Raw genomic sequence first — 19703 nt, 5'->3', positions numbered from 1 at the left:
AAAAATTAGATAGCATGATCTATTAATAAGGGACCTTATAGTTTTCAGCATATATTCACCCACTCTTTCCTTTTTAATCTTCAAGAAATCCTGATGAGATGGGCAATAGTATACATGTTACTCTGCTTGAAATGAGTAAAGTTAAGCTCAAAGAATTTACTTGGTCAAGTTCACATGTGGTTTTAGAATATGGCCTAATAAAAATATGTATGTAAGTGAAATCATATGTGTATATGTATATATATGATTTCACTTATATGTGAAATCTACAAAAAATGTACAAATAAATTTCACTTACATGTGAAATCTACAAAAAAATGAACAAATAAAACAAATAGACTCATAGAGCTACAGAGAATAAACTGGTAGTTTTTGGAGGGGGTGGGGATTAGGCAAAATAGGTGAGGGAGATTAAAAGGTACAAATTTTTAGTTACAAAATAAGTCAAGTTTGGGATGAAACTATTATTAGATATTATATGACATTGCATATATATATGATATTATACATATGTATATAATATATACATTATATATAAGATTATAGTATATAATAAAAATAAAATTAATGCACTTTAGTACTTTCTCCTGTTCAGTAATGAAATATGCACAAATGACAAAAGGCATGCACTAAGAGACTTCGTCTTTGGTCTAAAGTTATTAATACTTAATGGCATTAACTAAAATAAAATAGATTCAAGAACCAACTTTGTTATGGAGCCTATGCTGGGTATTGCGAAAATACAAATAATCGTAATCCTCACCCTTGGAGAATTTAGTCTTTTGAAGTAAATAGGACCCCAAACACACCAAACAAATTAATAACCATTAGGAGTAGCTTATAACTATAAATAGAAGTCTCCACCTTTTTAACAACTTTATTACACTACAATATTACAAGACTATATATTTTTTCATTTTTTTAAGTTTTATTGAAGTATAGTTGATTTGTGTGTTATCAATGTTGTGATAATTTCTGCTGTATAACAGTGATTCAGTTATACATGTACACACATCCATAATGATACTAAGACCATCAGTTAGGAAGTATAGAGATTCACCCAAAGGCTCTAAGAGATTGTGGGTATGAGGATTAGATGGACATGGTTTTAAATCTTGTTCCACCTATTCGCTTACAATCCTTGAGTGAATTATCATTTCTATACTACAATTTTCTCAGTTATATCTCAGGGGAAAATAATACAACCTAAATTACACAGTTGTTGTCCAACAGAAAAAGACAAATACTGTATGACATCACAAAAAACAAACAAAAAAAAATACAAGTGAATCTATATGCAAAACAAATAGACTCACAGATATAGGGGAAAAAACTTGGGGCTACCAAGGAGGGGAGGAAAAAAGGGAAGAACAAATTAGGGGTATGGGATTAACAGAAACTACTATATATACAATAGATAAGCAACAAGAGTATACTATAGGGCACAGGGAATTATAGCCATTATCTTAGTAACCTATAATGGAATATAATCTGCAAAAATACAGAATCACTATGTTGTACAGCAGAAACTAAGTAAGACAGTTATACTTCACTTAAAAAATCACGTGGTTATTGAGAGGAATAATATTTCAATGTTAACCACTTGGTAATTTAAAGTAGTAATCCCCTCTTCTTGATATCCTAGAGGGATGATGAAAACACTAAAAAATTATTAATTTGAAGAACTAAATTCTTATACTTTGTACATTTCCACCTGTAATAACAAATCTACTAGAATTACTTAAAATTTAGGAAATGGTCATTACCCAATAATTCTTTGAGATAGAGGAAGAACTGATGAGATGTTTATGACATAGCTACCAATATAGTGTATCTCCAAGGTAAATCCATTCTGAGTAATGCCAGAATTAAAAGTGTGTTTCTTTTGCATTAATATCTCAGTTTTCCCTGTAATGTTTCATATCTTATCCCCCTCCCGATACATATATAACTTCAGTAAAACTCACCCTTCTTGCCTACCTAGTAAGGCTCCTCGACAGGAAATGTCACATTCAGTAGAAGTAAAAACTGATTCCAGAAGCATTAAAATGTAAAAGTCTTCACTGAAGTTTCTTGGAGACCAGGAAAGGGGGAATTATATCACATACCACATACACACAGAGTCTTTCGTTCATAAAATCTTATTAACCCATCAATTTCATCCAACTCCCACATCACTTGACTGTTTCATAATCTGTCTTTCCTGTTTCTATGGTCCCTTCCCTGCCTGGAGCTCACCTGCTCCTCTACTTCCATTTTGAACAGCCTTCCTTCAGCTAGATTTTTTCTTTCAGGGATAAATCCAGGTATTTCTTACCTGGATCAATTTAGCCTTCCTCCTCTCCACCCATTAGTAGATAAGCACAACAAAAATACTAGATCCAAACAGTACCAACAGAATATTCCTTAGATGACTATAGTGGGAAAAAGAATACAGATATTTAGAGTTTAGTATTATTCTTCCAGTCATTCATGAAAATAATACCTTTTCAATCAGTAGTGTTCCAGGTACCAGTGAGTAAAACACTGAAAATGTTAGTGCAATATAATTATTAAAATAATAAAGATGTCCTGCAAAATCAAATTAGCATTCTTTTGAAATCTGAACCTTACAAAGACTTAAGGGAGCATAATTGACTATGGAGATAAAAGAGCATTAAAACTGTTTTGTTTTGCCTCCAAAAGATCAATTCATATAAACATATGGTACATAAATTTGGAACTATGTTTATGACATAATTACAGAAATATTAATAGAAATATGTTTATATTTACAAGTATAGTCCTTTTTCAAATTTAGATACAGTTGATAATAACAATCTACATATAAAAATACTTGATATTGTTCACATTTATAGGATAAAATGCAAGTGATAAGATATACTCCTACTTTCTCATAAGCATTAAATAATGACAAAGGCATCAATACAATTTCAATCCTCACCTCACAAAGTCATAATATATTGCACTGGATAGAAAAGTTCAGCTTTAAAGAAAAGGTAGACATTGTCTCACTTTAAAAAAAAAGTGAGTAAGGTTCTGAAATGCCTACCCAAAACACAAAGATGGAGAGAAAAAGAAGCACATCTCTTCTATCAACCAAAAACTTGGTTTAAAAAAAACTTTGTTGTAGAAGAAATAAAAGAAAATGATATTCAGTGTCCAGGAGAGACTTTTTTCTACTAAGTTTAGCATTAACATTGATGAAATATTGAATGAAGCCACTTCGAACGAATTGGATTCTGTTTGCTGAACTTTTTCTTAAAATGATTGTTTTAAGTGTACCTGGTAGCAGTCTGTATCGGTTGCGAATTGCAGACAACTCTGTTGCAAGGTATGAAAGAGAAGAAAGGAAGAAAAATATCACTTGGGAGAGAACAATGGACTTTATGTCCTGCTTGCATAGCTAAAGAAAAGTACCCAGTTTTACAAAGGGATCACAAAACCTCTCCTAACAACAAATAGCCAACACCAAAGTTATATCACTTTTGATAAATTTTAGAAGGAATGGTGACTATGTAGGGTGAGGGTAGTCGGCTAAGAGGTCGAAGAGGATTTCTCAGAATTGCTTTGGAGAAAGGGTCTGCACGCCTTGAAACAAAGAATATGGGCCTTGCAGGTCAGCCTGGAATCTAGCTTTCCTGGGTCTTTCTTCCTATGAAATTTGCATGTTTGCTGTCTAACAATAAGCTTGGGGATTAGTCCTATACTGTCTTGTAGCACCTTTTTGTTGTCATTGTCTTCCCTGTCGCTCATTGTCCCCCTACTCGCATGAGCCAGTCACATGTTACGTGCCCCTATGCGCTTTTCCCCATTTCATTTTTATGGAAACTCTTAGGTTTCATTATCACCACTAGACAAGAAAGGAAAGGAGAAGCCCTGGGGAAGTTGAGTGACTTTGTTGAAGTCGCACATCCTTCAGGGCAGAGGTAGGTTTCAAAGATCACCCTCCGAACATTCACTCCAGCTGCTGCACCTTGAACAGTTGTTACTTTGTGTTTTGCTACAGACATTTCTTTGTCTTATATCCAGCTATGCTGAGGGCTACAGGGTTTTTTTGTTGTTGTTTTTTCCATTTGGGTTCTTTCTTTCTTTGTTTTTGTTTTTTTGTTTGTGTGTTTGTTTCTAGGGCTGTACCTGCAGCATATGGAACTTCCCAGGTAAGGGTTGAATCAGAGCTGCAGCTGCCAGCCTACACCACAGCCACAGAATCCGACACCACTGAGCAAGGCCAGGGATCAAACCCACATCCTCATGGATACTAGTCAGGTTCATAACCCACTAAGCCACACTGGGAACTCCCTGAAGGCTTCTTTTAGACCATGTTTCACTTACTGTGTCTCCCCTACAGCACCCTTGCTGCTGGCAGTAATAGTCCTACTGGCTAACGAGAATGGAGTACTTAGTGTCTGGGTGCAGTGACTATGACAATCACCTTATTGCCATCCCCATTTTCACAGGTGAGAAAAGGAAGGAGGCAAAGTCACATGCAGCTAGTAGGTGCTAGGGCCAGGATTTGGAGCAAATAAGTCTGACCTTCTTGGCCTTCTTGGTCAACCACTATATGTACAGACTCCCTTGGACAGAGTAAGGCTCTGATTGTGTGCACTAATTTGTTGAGATACAGATGAAGAGAAGCCACAGAATTGTAGGAAGCAAGGTGTCACAGCATTTCACTAGAGCCAAACCCTATAAAACTTCAAAAATCACTCAAAGAATAAAGAGCAAATTATGATTAATCATTATGAACAATGTCTTATATTAGCACTTCAGTTGCATTACTCAATTTAATATTTATGATATCCTATCCCCATTTTGTGAATAAATAAACTCATGTTTAGAAGGTTTATAAGTTGTTAACGTTGAATAGATCCTGAGCTAGAGCACAAGTGTTTGGCTCCTATTCATATTTGTTCCATTACCTCAAGGTAATATTTCCTCATCTTTAGTCAGTATTGTGGCCAAAAAAGCAAAAGAACATAAGTGAATGCAGAGGAAACCTTCACCTGTCTCCTTTTTCTTCTTGCATAGAGGGAGGTGATTACATGCTGTTGTTGTGCAGGTGACTTTATGAAAGACGGAGGTGGGAGGGGTTGCCTAAAGTTTGCCTGGAAACCAGGTAATTATAGTTATACCATTAACCAACACTATATTGACAGTATCGCCATAGCTACAGCTATGGGATAAGGGCTAAGGGAGAGAGGCAGGCCAGTGAGAGAAATACCAGTCTGTAAGCATAAACTGAAGCTAGTCAATTTAGTGGCAAGAAGAGCTGAGCTCTCTCTGGCTCCAACATCTGGGCTCTTAACCCCCAGTCTTAACCTAGTCTCAATGGGGAAGCCAGCTGAGCCACTCTCAAAACAATCAGGTATCATTTGCAGCTGAAGACAGCTCCTCCCCCCTCAGCAACCAATGGGTGAGCATGTATAGGACACTAACTAACTGCCACACACAACTCTGCATGCAGACATTAAATGAGACACTTTTCCTGGCCCTTTCTAAAAGCTGAAATATAGTTGGGAAGAAATGACTAATAGAAAAGGAAAAAAAAAATGGTGTTCCCATTGTGGTTCGGGGGTTAAGACCCAGATTCTTATCCATGAGGATGAGGAATGGATCCATGGTCTTGCTCAGTGGGTTAAGGATCCAGTATTGCCACAAGCTAAGGCATATGTTGCAGATGTGGCTTGGATCTGGCATTGCTGTGGCTGTGGATTAAGTCAGCAGCTGCAGTTCTGATTCCATCCCTAGCCTGGGAACTTCATATGCTGCAGGTGCAGCCATAAAAAGAAAAAATTCCAGAACTTGGGAATACCAACTCTCAATGAGAAAAGAGGTCCATAAAAATTAAATGACTTGCTCAAAGTCTTAAAATAAAAAATCTTAGATTCTGAGAAAACTTCAAGTGGCATATAATCCAATCACCACCTGATAATTTATTTTCCTACCTGAAATAATGGAGTTAATGAAGACATGAGCTGATATCCAAGAGTGTGGTTACCTCTGAAAGAGTCTCAACACATGCCATAATTTTGTAAAGTAAAGGAGAAATGCCATTCTTTATGAAATTCCATAAATGGGAGATTTCCACAAGTAATACAGGGAACACAAAAATTGCCCTGGGGCAGCAGAAGCAGCAAGTACCACCATTCTGGATGCATCTCAGTAACTTTGTATCCATGCCAGAGGCATGGTCTTTCTTATATGCAGAGGAATTTGCTTCTCAAGAGGAACCAAAATGAGTGACCTCCTTTGAAAGAGGAGATTAAAGGAGTTCCCACTGTGGCGCAGCGGAAACGAATCCAACTAGGAACCATGAGGTTGTGGGTTCAATCCCTGGTCTCGCTCAGTGGGTTAAGGATCCGGCATTGCCATGAGCTGTGGTGTAGGTCTCAGACGCAGTTGGGGTCTGGTGTTGCTGTGGCTGTGGTGTAGGCCAGTGGCTACAGCTCCCTGGGAACCTCCATATGCCATGGGTGTGGCCCTCAAAAAGACAAAGGAGAAAAAATAAAAAAAAATAAAAAAGAGGAGATTAAAGACTTTTCAGGTCTCAGGAAAAAAAAAAAAAAAAAAAAAAAAAACCTCCAGGAAGCAAAATAAATTGCTTTATCTCACCCAACATCAAAAATCAAAAATATACAACCAGATTTAGAAACAGGAGAAAGAGTCAAATATCAAAAAAAAAAAAAAAAAGATACTGAGTTTTTTTAAGTCTACCATCACTTTCATAAATTATACTCCCTTTCCTGTGTCTGTTTCCATTCTGTCCTACCATCACCACTACCTCACCAACTACCATCTCCAAAATGGGGGGAGACCTTTGAAGAAATAAAGGTTATTAGGTTTGACTTCTTCTTCATCTATAAAATGAGGATATCATTAAAAGATTTAGATTATATCTGCTGTTCCTTCCGGTTCTAAAGATGCTATGGCTAGTGATTCCAATTGCATTTGACAAAATATAGACTTATTAGTAACCTAAACAGGCATTCTTATATTGATGACCTAAAGTAACTCTTTTTGAGGAACCAGTACAGGTCAATCAGATTTCACAAAAGTAGAAAAACAAAATGCATGACCAAAACAAACTAAAAACCTTCACGATATATTTTTTAAAGTAAGAACAAACTCTCCTAATCACTCAGCTATTCTTACTTGTATTTCGTAGGTTAAGTATATTGTGAAATCCACATGCAAGAGAACATATAGTTACTTTTCAAATCTTTCTGGGTTTTTTGTGATGTGCTTATTACAAGTAAATCAAAATCCAATTTTCTATCTTTTCTATAGTCATTTGCTTTATTATGAAAAAGGCAAAGAATGATATTTTGACATGGAAAGAGTAGTAACTTAACAAAACTACATTTATTATTGCACAAGCATGCAAAACTTTTGTGCCACCAAAAATTACCATTTCTTAGAAAAGCTTTTATTTCCAGGAGAAGCCAAAAGCATGTTAAAGAAAGAAAAATTTAGAAAATTTTCTTAGGCCAAGTTGTCTTTTATGTTTTAATCTTGTTTGTTGTTGTGAGGACACAATACTGACTGTGGCATTCAGAAACTTCTGACAAATCACTTACTCGTTTTTTCTATTGCTTTTGATTCCTTGCAGAAAATTATGTGAATTAAAGTTCTAGTATATGATCAGATTAATCCTATTTCAGAAAATGAGTCTTTACATGGCAAAGCTCAAGGAAGTAGCATTTGATTTCCAAAACAAAAAGGCAATTTTCATGGCATATCTAGATTAACCTGAAGATTTTTTCCATGCTATTTAGCTGCCTTGTAAATGGATGAAAAGATAATCACCTAGCGGGAGCTGTAACTTTAAGAGGCTTCACGCTCATCTCAGATTTTGTGGTACTCCCACATACTCTCAGAAATATGCAAGAATATCACTCAGTCATTTTTTTTTTCTATCAGTGGTAGTTCTAAATTTTGACAATATTTGTATTTCCTATTTTAAAAAATAGGTATTTGTTCATTCTCTTCCCTTGGACACAGAGTGACTGTAAGACATGTTACTTACATGTGACTAACAAGGTCAGGAGACTCGTTTTCATTCAAGGTAAATGATTTACCCGATTGTTCAATTTTTGTTCCTGTCACCTAAGCATTCAATACCTAGTTTTGGAATGGATGACTAAAATAGAACTCTAGGAGTTCCCGTCATGTTGCAGTGGTTAATGAATCCGACTAGGAACCATGAGGTTGCGGGTTCAATCCCTGGCCTTGCTCAGTGGGTTAAGGATCAGGCGTTGCTGTGAGCTGTGGCATAGGTCTCAGATGCGGCTCGGATCCCGCGTTGCTGTGGCTCTGTCGTAGGCCGGTGCCCACAGCTCCGATTGGACCCCTAGCCTGGGAACCTCCATATGCTGCAGGAATGGCCCTAGAAAAGGCAAAAAAAAACAAAAATAAAATAAAATAAAATAGAACTCTAATAAGTATTCTCAGAAAATCCAACTTTCAGGGCACTATTGAATAAATGTGACATACTGGGCATTTTACAAAATTCAAGACTCTAGCATTCTTCTTAGGTTTTTTGGAAACAAGCAAAATACTGGCTTTGACATGAGGCTTCTGAGGCCTTTCCTAAACTATTGTCTATTCATCATTTATACACCATTCATTTCCTAAGAAAAAAATTAAGGAGACTGCTATAAGTATAATTTCCATACTGCCTAGATAAGGAATCTATTCAATAGAACTTGGCAATAACACCAAGTTAAAATATTTATTTTATTCACAGTTGATGCTGGTAAGTATTATATGTATTAAAGATTGTGCAAGCCACACTCTGAACTAAAACAATAAAATGGAGCTCTTCAAATACATAGAAGCTTTACACCATTCCAAGGGAGTGGAGGTTTTTGTGCAAACTCTTCAAGAACTATGGTTTGGAGTTTTTAGCAAATTTTCAGATTGGTAGAGGAATTAAATCAGAATATAACTGATAGGGCTTGTCACACAAGAGTTCCTGCTTAACCTGACTATGTTTCTTCTTAATGTTCTGTATAAATTAACATGTTCCAGGAGTTCCCGTCATGGTGCAGTGGTTAATGAATCCGACTAGGAACCGTGAGGTTGCGGGTTCGATCCCTGGCCTTGCTCAGTGGGTTAAGGATCTGGCATTGCCGTGAGCTGTGGTGTGGGTCGCAGACGCGGCTCGGATCCTGTGTTGCTGTGGCTCTGGTATAGGCCAGCGGCTACAGCTTCTGATTTGAACCCCTAGCCTGGGAACCTCCGTATGCTGCAGGAGCAGCTCAAGAAAAGGCAAAAAGACCAAAAAAAAACAAAAACAAACAAACAAAAAAAACACATTTCATTATCTGAAGACAGACAACCCCATCTTCTAATGATAGGATTCCCTTTGAATTCATTGTTTGTATCATCAGCGTCAAAACCACTGGTCAATACAAGGGGAAAATTAGTTGGCCTATTAAGTGAGATGAAGTCATGTGAATCTTTTTTTTTTTTCATTTTTTAAAGTTTTATTGAAGGATAGTTGATTTACAATTTGGTGATCATTTCTGTTATACAACAAAGTGACCCAGCCATACATGTACACACATCCTTTCTTTTTCAAATTCTTTTCCCATATAGACCATCACAGAATATTGGGTAAAATTCCCTGTGCTGTACAGCAGGTTCCCATTGGTCAATCATTCCATATACTACTGTGTGTATAAGCCAATCCTAAACCCCCCAGTCCACCTCTCCCTAGTCCCACCAGGCCCTTTTGGTAACCGTAAGTTTGTTTTCAAAGTCTTTGAGTCTGTTTCTGTTCTGCAAATAAGTTCATATGTACCCCTTTTTTTATATTCAACGTATAAGTGATATTATATAATGTTTGATGTGAATTTTTGTATTATGGATTTTTTTGTTTTGCTCTTGTAATAAGAGTCTTGCATTTTTCATTTCTGAAAGTCCCTGCTTTTACCGAGAACATGATGTGAAATTCAACATATATGTAGTTTTATACTTCTTTATGCAACATAAAAACATGAATCATAGTCAGATGTAATTCTAAAATCCATGTGAAGGAGAAGCCAGGGCTTATTTTCTAGGGAAAAGCTGCATATTACAACTAGTGAACAAGGAATCGAACATCCTTGTCACTGATGACCAAAACATTTTTGATTCTAGAATTTACACCGCAAATGCAATAGTCTGCCTAGGAAGTATGAGTTTGGCTGAAGTAAGAATGAGTGCAGAGTATTTTCCCACTCTTCTGCCAAAACATTAAAAAGTAATGGGAAGGGGTTTAAATCATTTGGATGTGACATTCGGCCATTTTGGAGACACCATTCAGAGAATGTCATGGCAGCCCTCAAATGGCCATCGCATCCATCTCTGTAGACCGCAGGCAAGGGGAGAAAAGAAAGAGTCGTCCGCCTATGAGGACTCCACTCAGCCAGATGGACAGGCTCTCCAGTCTTTTGCTCTGACCTGGTCTTTTTAAGTCCCAACCAATTTAGTTGTCATCCTAAGCTTGTAACTACTACTGGGGAACTTAAGAAAAATATATTCCTCAGTACCCAGAATTAGGCTTGGTGATAAAACCTTGACAGCAGACAGAAAAATTGCTTCCCTTACTCCTGTAAGCCACAGTGTAGTTTGGTCTGCAGGTAGGACTATGAGAATTTCTTTCACCAGGGGAGAGATAAAAGAATAAGACCCTACATGATATAGTGGAATTCTCATTAAATTCAGCAGGAGCTTGACCTGGAATCAAAAGTAGGGTGAGGTCCCAAGTGGATACAATTTACTGCTTTTATTACAATTTTGATCACAAGGGCAGATTCATGTCACCCAATTTCTTTTCCTTGTCACAGTTGCTTTACAATGAAATGCAGCAATGAAATTGAAATTTAAGAGCCTCAGATGTTTCTGCAAAACCCGATGATGGGTTGTACACCTTTGACCTTCTCAAATGTCCCTTTATTTGATTTGAGATCTATTCCTACAGAAAAAGTATGCTGCTTTGGCTGATCAACATATTAATCTTTCAAAACCTCGCTGGTCATTATAGCTTAGGAGACCATAATTCTTGTGGGGAGACATGAGTGGGAAGAATACAAACTGAATCCCTATTTATACTAAACCAATGAGCATTACATCATCATAGCAGAAATATCTAGACCATGACCTCATATCAGCATATTCTGGGATGTTAAAATAGATCTTTAAAAATCTGAGATTTCTTTTCATGTAAATGTTGAATTCTCAATTACATATTCATCAACCAGAGGTTTTTTTAAGGTTCAAATTGAAACCAACAGAGTATGCAGAAGTTTTAAATAAAATCATTATAGTCTATCTCATCTTTCAAGAAGAAAATCACAGTGATGGAGCTGCCAAAAGTGTTTCTAAACAGGATGATAGGTTTGACTTTAGGAAAATAATCTGACCTCGGGCTCTAGGACCCCAAGCAATCAGACTACCAAACACAAAACACACACACACACACACACACACACACACACACACACACAATAACGTACCATATGGCCAAAATCAAGTTAAGAATGATCATCAGGAGCTTAATTTATGTCATGGGTAAAGAAGACACCAAAAAAAAAGAGCATATTGGTAACTGATTCCCATCTCTTTGAAGACTTAGATGATAGGAGGAAAGGAGAGGGGAAGACAGAATTAGGAGATCAGTGGTAGACTGTGGGTTCAGCATGTGATTGTGGCTGTAAGTCTTGGGTCTTTTTAGAACCAATTAGCAGGATACCCTGTATCTCTCTTGGTCTGTCACTTAAATCCTCGCACCAGTAATGAGGACTCACGAGAATGTTCACAACTGTCACTCTCACTTTGCCAGATCCTAAAGATGTTTTGACCTGGAAATGACAAGTTTGTTTTGTTTTGTTTTGTTTTTTCTCCAAAGAAGAAAATGATTTTTTTCATCATTTATGTAAATTGGAAAGCTTCAAATAAAGAAATATTGTCAATGAGATCTCTTAGAAACCAATGCAAATTTACTTGCTTAGATTTGCACTAGTTCCCACAAGGAAACTAGTGCAGGAGTTCCCGTTGTGGCTTAGCGGGTCAAGAACCCACTAATATCCACAAGGATGTGGGTTCAGTCCTTGGCCTCACTCAGTGGTTAAGGACCTGGCGTTGCCATAAGCTACAGATGCAGCTCAGTTCTGGTGTTGCTGTGGCTGTGGCACAGGCTGGCAGCTGCAGCTCCGACTCAACCCCTAGCCCAGGAATGTCCATATACTGCAGGTGCGGCCCTAAATAAATAAATAAATAAATAAATAAATAAATAAAATAAAGCAAATAAATAAGTAAACATTTAAAAAGAAATAAAACCAGTGCAAGGGACCTATATCCTGCACTCTGTATATCATCTAAATGTGCCCTTTACTTGCTGCTCAGAGACCTTTCAAAAGAAGAAATTTAGGTTGAATTCAAATTCAGTATTTTAGGACTTGCCAAGAAAACCTCCCTGCTGGACTAAGGTGATAGCAAGGAAAACATGAGAAAGGAAAGGAGGGAAAGGAATGTGCTAACAGACTCTGAGCATCCTTCATCAGAGGATCCCCTCTCCCCCTAGAATACAAGTCCATGGTCAGGCAGCCAGAGCCCCGAATGTCTGTGTTCTTACGGTTGTTAAGAACCCTGCTGGAGTTCCCGTCGTGGCTCAGAAGAAACAGACCTGATTAGTATCCATGAGGACGTACGTACCCTGGCCTCGCTCAGTGGGTTAAGGATCCAGCGATGCCGTGAGCTGTGGTGTGGATCACAGACGTGGCTCGGATCTGGCATTGCTGTGGCAAAGGCTGGCAGCTGTAGCTCAGATTTGACTCCTAGCCTGGGAAGCTCCGTATGCCATGGGTGCGGCCCTAAAAAGGAAAAAAAAAAAAAAAAAAAAAAAAAACTACTATGTTGAGACACAGACAAATACAAATAGCCCATTACATAAGAGATCCTGAGATATTTTTCTCTCAAAGTAGAATTTTAATGATATTCCCAGAGCATTCCTTAATGGTCTTTCATGTGTGAACAGGAAGTCTAATTCACATGGTTACTTTTTTAAGCTTAGCCTTAGCCAAAACTGAGAAGTCAGATAGAATTTATTCCATGAATAAATGGAAGGTATTTTTGTGATATTACTGATTCCAAGTTAAATAACAAAATAAGTATGAGAACTCATATTGATGGCTAGTCCCACACAAGCGAAGTGAAATAGAAAACTGACCATTTTTAAGCCACTTATTTTTAATTGTTTGAGCCTTTCAGAATTAACGGAGTATGTTGTCATGAATAATATATATATTATTTTCTTGTTGAAACACAAGAAGTTTTATGTATAAAATTAAGATGTATTTGAAAGTTTCTGCAAAGGCTATAGAGTTTGTGATATATACTTAGAAGAATGGGATAAATAATTATTTATAATTATATCTATATATGTGTGTGTGTGTGTGTCATCTATTTCACATTTTCTTACCAAGTAAGCAAAATCTCTCTGCCAGTTTAATCTCTCCCAAAACCTAATCTGATAATTAAATCTCTAGCGCCAGGAGTTCCTGTCGGGGCTCAGTGGTTAATGAACCCGACCAGTAACCATGAGGTTTCGGGTTTGATCCCTGACCTTGCTTAATGGGTTAAGGATCCAGCATCCCCGTTGCCCTGAACTGTAGTGTAGGTCGCAAAGGCAGCTCGGATCCCGAGTTGCTGTGGCTGTGGAGTAGGCCAGCAGCTGTAGCTCCGATTCGACCCCTAGCCTGGGAATGTCCATAAGCTTCAGGTGCGGCCCTAAAAAGACAAAAGACAAAAAAAATAAAAAATAAATAAATCTCTAGCACCAGTTGTATTTTTCTCCTCAATCACTCTTTGTTCTTGAAGGAAAAATACAGTTTCCACATGCACACACACAAGAAAAAGAGGAGAAAAAAAATAGAGAAAATATAGGTGGTTGACTGCCAAAATATATCATTCTTAAAATATCTAAATACCTGTGTAAAAGCATTTTTCCTAAAATACCTAGGTAATTACCATTTTCACTTTTTACCTCATTAGCTAGAATATGAGTGTATAAGGATATATTTATCCATATAATAATATATATACTCAGATTTCCTTTAGAGAAACTGTTCCTCAGTTTTCTAGCTATCTCTGCTTCAAGTAAAACCCACAAGTAAAAAAAAAAAAAAAAAAAAAAGTTACATTTTCTTTCTAAACCTTTACACTTTGCTATAGCTATGTAGTCAGTAACGTACCTGAGAGGCTTCTCGCCATAGCACAGTGAGTTGAGAATCCAGCTGCAGTGGCTCCAGTTACTATGCAGGTAAGGGTTGCATCCCCTGCTAAGCACAGGTTAAAGGATCCAGCATTATGGCAGCTGAGGCATAGGCTGCAGCTGTGGCTCAGATTCAATCCCTGGCCTAGGAACTTGCATATGCTGTGGGTGCTGCCATAAAATTTTATAAATAAATAAATAAATACATACATAAATAAAATAACATACAAGAGGGAATTAAAGAACAAATGCCAAAGGAAAAAATGGGAAAGAAAAAAGTCTTGGACTCATAATCGCTTTTTTTTTTGTCCTTTTAGGGCTGCACATGTTGCATGTGGAGGTTCCCAGGCTAGGGGTCGAATTGGAGCTGTAGCTACTGGCCTACTCCAGAGCCACAGCAACACCAGATCTGAGTCGCCTCTGTGACCTATACCACAGCTCAGGGCAACACCAGATCCCTAACCCACTGAGCAAGGCCAGGGATGGAATCTGCATCCTCATGGATACTAGTCAGATTTGTTTCAGCTGAGCCACGACAGGAATGCCATAATTTTAAAAATCGGTAATAATATACAGTATTTTCTTGTTAGAAACAGTATGTAGACAGTGAAGGTGTGTGTGCTACATCTAAGCAAATTCCTAGGAAAGTGAATAACATTTAGAGCAAAGCATGTAAAGTCAGATAGACCTGCACTCAAACTAAACTCCACACTTTTTTATCCATTGCGCATTGGACAAGCTACACCACTTCTCTGAGTCTTTTAATTTCATTTGTAAATCTAGACTAATTTGAGTACCTCTCATAGTATGGTTGAGATGATTAAGTGAGAAAATAATGCAAATAGCTCCCACCATGCCTGGCACATTGTTTGTGCTCAGCAAACAGCAGCTCTTACCATCATTCATAGTTCATTGTAACCATTTGGAAGAATGGGACGCATACACCATTAGGTTAAGTGGATATTACTGTAAAATCATTATACGTCATGTGGGTTGAATTTTAAATGAATTTGCTAGAGAAATACACTTCCTTGAAAACATTAATAGGTAATAGCAAATGCAACCAACTATGACGAAATTATATGGAATTACCTATCTCCTCCCACATCCTTACAAACATGCTACTCTGCTTAGTGTTGGATGTAGGGAAAAGATTAATATATGCTGATTTTTCAAAACCAGTGAAGAAAATGATTGTCAATTCAAAGTATGAAATTTCAATAGCATACTCTTACTAGAGTGTTTCTAATAGCCTTCTCATTTGGCTGAGATTTGTTTCACTGTTAATAAATAACAATGACAATATATTGTAGTTGTTTATCAAAGGATTTCTTTCAAGTATACATATTTCAGTACCTCAACGCATGCTCTGTTTTCTACTGGACTCAATTTTAGTGGCAGTTTCTCCAGAAAGCTTCCTTTGGCTACCCATCCACAAGGATCTCTCACTCTCTTCCATCTGCCCTTGACTTCAAATTTAGTTATTCTTTTCTATCAATTCATCTTTCATAAAGTCTCTTGCATTGTCCCTTTCTTTTTCTGCTGCACAACCATTTTCCAAAGCCACACTGAAAGACCTACTGAACTTTGTTCAATTGTTTCTTAAGTCTGTCTCCTAGTGATGGGTCTTTCCTGCATAAAGCAGCCAAAAGAAGAGGCTTTTCTTGGGTAACTCCACTTTCAAAATGTTCAGTGGCTTGCTATCGCAAGGATAACATGTACTAGCCAAACTTTTGACAACAGAAGGGAATGTTATCAATGGACTTAAACCAGAACCATGCAGGCAAACCAGGACTTAGAGAGAACCAACCCATGGCCAACTCTGTGCTTCTCAAACCTTCCTGTATAAACATCCCTAAGGGTGGACTCAAAACTAAACTCTAAAGCTTAAATTGCTTTAAGCTTACAGGTTTAAAATTCTTGATATTCTAATATTATTGCATATATCCATGTTTGTTTTAATATTAACATAATGTTTTAAGTCACAACAACCCTTTCACATGAGCAAAAATCCAAAACATCTTATCCAAAATACTGGAGCAAAATGGACCTCAAGGAAGTCTTGCTATCAGGACACAACTCCTAAAAACCCCATGGCAGTGTAGTCTAGGAGAATGCTGTTTCCCGAAGCTCAGAGAACAGTCATTGACAAAGACCCGGGAAGTGAATGATGCTCCTTAGAGTTGAGTCATCAGTCCTCAATGCCCCACCCATAAAAGTCTTCCCTGTGGTCTCCTTAGAAGCCCATTTCCATGTCAACAATAATAAATACACTTTTCTCTGCTTTCTCAACCAGACTTAGTCTTATGATCCTGATCAATTTGCTCTGGTTGCCATCTAAAATACAAGATACTTTCAAAGATTCTTTCAAGATACTTCTAAAGATTCTTTTCTTTGGTAAAACAAAGAATGAATTTTAGTATGTCCCAGGCAAAATTTGGATTAACCTTAACTAGGTATTCAAAATTTTTATTTGCTAAATCCTGCAACTCTAACTGTAAAGCTATTCCTTACCACCCTTCCCAGAGCCCCAGGGCTTGAAGGTTCTTCTGAATTTCTAATACAAGTCATTTGTGCCTCTATTTGACATTTCCCCTATTTTGCATGTTTCTATTGATGTTTATATCCATACACAGCACTTCCCTGACTTGGGAGCTCCTTGAGAATGAGGACACATATATTACGTTTCTTTGTCATTCCATAATGCCTCCCAGAAACTCCTGACCATAAGTGGTGACCATAAGTGGTTGAGAGACTGACTAAAAATGATCAGGAGTTCTCTTCGTGGCTCAGTGGTTAGCAAACCTGACTGGAATCCATGAGAACTCAGGTTCGATCCCTGGCCTTGGTCAGTGGGTTAAGGATCTGACATTGCCATGAGCTGTGGTGTGGGTTGTAGATGCGGCTTGGATCCTGCATTGCAGTGGCTTTGGTGCAGGCCAGCAGCTGTAGCTCTGAATCGACCCCTAGCCTGGGAACTTTCCATATGCCACGAGTGCGGTCCTAAAAATCAAAAAATTTTTTAAAAAGTTTTGAAATCAGTGATCAAATTTGCCAACAACCATTTACTAAGCAACTGCTTTCTGGCCCATTCAGACTATGCTGTAAATTATTGCATAAATGAGTGAGATGCAACATTTGCCATCAAAGAGCTTATAGATTAACAAATGAACACTATGCATCAAAACCCAGCAGTGAATGACCCTAAAGAGTATGTCATCAAGTATAACAGTATATAGTCAATCAATCAATATATGCAATTAGCGAAGGGCCATAGGAGATTAATATGGGTGGTTCCCCTAAGAGAGGAAGCTGGCGGGGAGGGATCTGAATTGAGATTCAAATCTTGGGAAGGATGCAGATGAGAAGACAGGTTTAGGAAGGGCAAGGCCGTCTGGGGGAGTGTTTGCAAACTGCAGCAGATGGAGAGGAGACCCATCTTCACAGGAGAGTGCCTTTGCTACATGGAAACAATCAGTTTGCTTGGGCTGTGGTTACACCTGGATTTAAGGAGCTCCCTAGAATTCAGAGCAATGATACTAATGAAAATAGACACAATGGCTACTAGTGGGTAGAGTTATGCCATGTAGAGTCACAGGCCCTGATTTAAAAAAAAAAAAAATCAAAGCAAGGATGCTATTAAAGAAATCACCCACAGTGGTCAGCTGGGGTTTGCCCCCAGACCATGTACGAGAGGAAAGAACAAAGATTTTTATCAGGCAGTGTTGTATATTATACAAGGCTCTATTGGTTCCTGACAAGGTTTATGCCCCCATTTTCTCAAGCATAATTAAAGCAGTGACCTTCCTGAAAATTGCTAAACTTCATTTCCAGGAAACTGAGGACAGATGTTGAAGAGTGTTTTCTTCAGTAGAAATTCTTTTTCTTCTGCCACTTTAATCTGTTACTACTTTGTAAGATGCAAGGTCTTTTTTATAGAAGTCTGGTTGATTTACAATATTGTGTTAGTTTCAGGTGTATAGCAAAGTGATTCTGTCATATTTTGTTTTTCAGGTTATTTTCCATTATAGGTTACTATATGATATTGAATATTATTCCCTGTACTATATACAGTAAATCCTTGTTGCTTATCTATTTTATGTATAGTGGTTTGTCTCTGTGAATCCATACTCCTAATTTAACCCTTCCTCCCTCCTTTTCCCCTTTGGTAACCATAAGTTTCTTTTCTATATCTGTGTGTCTGTAGATTATTTATTATAATCTAACAAATATAGATTCATTTATAGTCAACATGTAATAATATGATAAAATATTTGTCTTTCTCTGTCTTCCAACTTCACTTAGTATGATATTCTCTAGGCCCATCCATATCGCTGCAAATGGCAACATTTCATTCACTTTTATGGCTGAGTAATATTTCAGTCTTTTCTATGGCTGAGTAGAAATATACATGCCACATCTTCTTAAACCAATCATTGGTTGATGGGCACTTGCGTTGTTTCCATGTCTTGGTCATTGTAAATAGTTCCGCTCTGAACACTGGGTACATGTATCTTTCCAAATGAGAGTTTTCATCTTTTCTGGACATATGCCCAAGAGTAGGATTGCTGAATCATGTGATAGCTCTATTTTTAGTACTTTTAAGAAAACTTCATATGATTTTCCATAGGGGCTGCACCAATTTATATCCCCACCAACAGTGTAGGAGGGCTCCCTTTTCTATGGATGGAAAATCTTTTCTTTTGCTTTTGGATTGCCCCGCCCTAATAAAGTTGATATCTTTATCATGTGCTTCTAATATGTGCCTAATTTTGCAAAATATTTTGGACACCATTTGGAATTCTCTTACCAAAAAAAAAAAGGTACAAGCCTGCAAAGCCTTACCATTTGATTTTAATCAGTTCATGGAATTAAGTGCACTGAACCACAAAGTGTTTTCATATGATGGATACTGTGATTCACACTGAACATCTATGTGAAGATCAGCTTGGACCTTTATCAGTGTCATAATTTTACTAACTACATGGAGACATGAGACAAAACAATACGGTTTCAGCCTTCTAAAATGCCAAAGGCATCTAGTAAAATCTCTCAGAATGGATGTTGGCAGGACCATTCAGGCACAAGGCCAACTGTGGTGCTTATTTTAAGGAAATAAGCTAAATAGGGAGGGAGATTCTTTCAGAGACACTCTAGACGCATGAGGTTAAACCATAGGCAATACTGCAATATTTGATCTTTGCCTAGGGTTCAACAGTATACAAACATGTCCAGCCCTCATGGCACATTGAACCTCATCCTGAAAATAGAGCTTCTTGGCAATCTTAGCACAAATTGATTTACAACATTTTATCCAGAGGCCCCTGCTTTGTCACTGGCCATATATGACTTTGTCCTCTGTGGGCCAGTTTCATTTGGAAAATTGATGATAGAATGGGTGAACAGTTGACTAAATGATCTCTTAGAACCTCCCCAACCTAAC

At 37.6% G+C, this 19703-nt stretch overlaps 1 protein-coding gene across 1 annotated transcript in view; it reads left to right on the top strand.

The window, feature by feature from the left end:
- Positions 1-19703, top strand: part of STMN2 (stathmin 2) — a 53226-nt gene that overhangs the window by 9200 nt on the left and 24323 nt on the right. The gene's annotated exons all lie outside the window — the stretch shown is intronic.

This window comes from Sus scrofa, chromosome 4 (assembly GCF_054392235.1).
Source record: "Sus scrofa isolate SSC_HxYL_T2T_F1_AM1 chromosome 4, Sscrofa_HxYL_maternal_Yorkshire_Landrace_v2.0, whole genome shotgun sequence".
NCBI lineage: Eukaryota > Metazoa > Chordata > Mammalia > Artiodactyla > Suidae > Sus > Sus scrofa.
Note: the sequence above shows the minus strand (reverse complement) of the source record. Positions and strands in the feature narration are given on the sequence as shown.